The sequence below is a fragment of the Sander vitreus genome, chromosome 15, assembly GCF_031162955.1.
Source record: "Sander vitreus isolate 19-12246 chromosome 15, sanVit1, whole genome shotgun sequence".
In the NCBI taxonomy this organism is placed as follows: domain Eukaryota; kingdom Metazoa; phylum Chordata; class Actinopteri; order Perciformes; family Percidae; genus Sander; species Sander vitreus.
Genome location: NC_135869.1, coordinates 28606377 through 28608876, shown reverse-complemented (window position 1 = coordinate 28608876; position 2500 = coordinate 28606377).

Below are 2500 nucleotides of genomic sequence, written 5' to 3'. Positions count from 1 at the left end.
TGGACCAATGTCAAAGATTATTGTTCCCATCAGTCACTTAGACACAAAAACAGTTACCCTTTAAGTAACATTTTCAATGCAGGACTTTTACTTATAACAGAGTATTTTTTACAGTGTGGTATTAGTACTTTTACTGAAGTAAAGGATCTGAATACTTCTTCCATCGCTGCTGAGAGTCATAATCTGAAGCAAAAATAGGTATGAGTCAATCAGCCTTTCAGCTTTGTGGGTTTCCTCGCAGCGCTAACGCTCGGCGCTGGAGGTCGCCTGCAGAATGTAGGTCAGCCCCTCCCACTTTCTTCAGCCCTGCCTTGCTCTTACTCTTCCACGAAATAACTTCACAAACAGCTGAGGGGTAAAGAGGTGCGGTGAAGGGGTGAAGGGGGTAAAGGAGAAGCCCCATGCAGCACAGGAGTGCATGCTTTTACCCTTGTGTTGTCCTTTAAGTCAGAAATATGTTTCTCTTTCAACCAAATTGCCCAAAAATAACATGGATGCATGCACATTGTGTTGGACCCATGCACCATTCATCATCATCATCATTGTTTTTCAATTCGATATCATTTGAAAAAAATGTCTTAATGGTTTCAAAAACAATATCCTGACTAATCTTTGGCATACACCAGTCTGTGATTAGTCAAAATAATTCATAATGTCTGCTTTGGTTTAACTCAAAAATGAGGTACAATGTCATTTAAATTAGGTTTAATGACCATGCATTAAAAAAACAACGCTGAAATAAGTGGCAAATATGTTTTTAAGACATTACAGTTGTTACGCTGAAGGAAAACAAGTTCATGGTCGACAGGAAGACAGCACAAGTTGGCCTTTCCTAACATGGCTTTGTCACTTGTCGACCCCCGTCCTCCTCTCTCTTCCTCCCTGACTTCTGAGGAAACGGCCCCTCTGCTCCAAGAATCCAGACCATAAACAGCAGCCTGCAGGGAATCACAAACCAACTGACTGAACTGCACTAAAGTCACGTGTCTCAGACTGGAATGGGAGGTGTTTGGGGGCCACCGGGCAGCAGCTGACTGCCCCGCTGTGGAGGGGGGGATGACTTCAGCCTGCCGTTACGCGTCTGCTGTTCAGGGCAGTGTGTCACATACTGGGGGAAGCACACTTTCCACACTGGGCCAACCCGTTCTCACTCCGAACTCGTAAAATAAGGACGTTTGGACAGTGGCTGTCAGCGTCTGAAGAGATGAAAAAGGCGTCTTTCAGCGTGTTTGTAGAACGTACCGGGGAGAGCAGCAGCTACACGGGGTTTAGAGAGGAGGATGTAAGGGTAAATACCATGTAGGGAGGTTGGTTGGGGGGTGGATGGGTCAAACACAGGACTCTCACCCAGGAGAGCGGGGATTGGGTCCCGCTTGTGTCTAACCGTCCAGTTATTCCCGCGTGTCACAGAAACGTAAGCCCACCCACGACCCTTTTACTTAACATAACTGTGTCAAAAGGGACGGCAATAGTCCCGACCAAAAGCGCGTTTACTTATAGCTCTAAAGGGACGCCAATAGTCCCGACCAAGCACGTTTACTTAAAGCTCTAAAGGGACGTCAATAGTCCCGACCAAGCACGTTTACTTATAGCACTAAAGGGACGGAAATAGTCCCGACCAAGCACGTTTACTTATAGCACTAAAGGGACGGAAATAGTCCCGACCAAGCGCGTTTACTTATAGCTCTAAAGGGACGTCAATAGTCCCGACCAAGCACGTTTACTTATAGCTCTAAAGGGACGGCAATAGTCCCGACCAAGCACGTTTACTTATAGCGCTAAAGGGACGTCAATAGTCCCGACCAAGCGCGTTTACTTATAGCGCTAAAGGGACGGCAATAGTCCCGACCAAGCACGTTTACTTATAGCTCTAAAGGGACGGCAATAGTCCCGACCAAGCACGCTTACTTATAGCTCTTAAAGGGGCGGCAATAGTCGACCAACCGTTTACTTACAGCTCTAAAGGGGCGTCAATAGTCCCGACCAAGCACGTTTACTAGCGCTAAAGGGGCGGTCAATAGTCCCGACCAAGCACGTTTACTTATAGCGCTAAAGGGGCGTCAATGGTCGACCAAAGCAGCGTTACTTATAGCGCTAAAGGGACGGCGATAGTCCCGACCAAGCACGTTTACTTATAGCGCTAAAGGGACGCCAATAGTGAGAACGTGCATTCACACACGGTGAAATCATTCAGGTTACGTATCAACGACTGAACAGCAGTGAGGGAAATATTAAGAGGGAGGAGTAAGGCTGTGTTCACACTTGGCGTCTTTTTTCAGTCCCTCCCGAAAAACGTGATTATGCGATCTCATAGTTCAGTGCATAATCAGCCAGAGTCTGCATATTTATTTCGGGGGGGGGGGGCACTTTCGCTGCATAAATTGCAGATTTCCGGGCAAAATATGCGGGGCTTGCATGATGTCATAATCCCCGCATTTTCGCTGCAAAAAAGTCCCAAATATCTTAGCAGGAAGAGCAGCTGTTTTCCCCTGTTGCCATG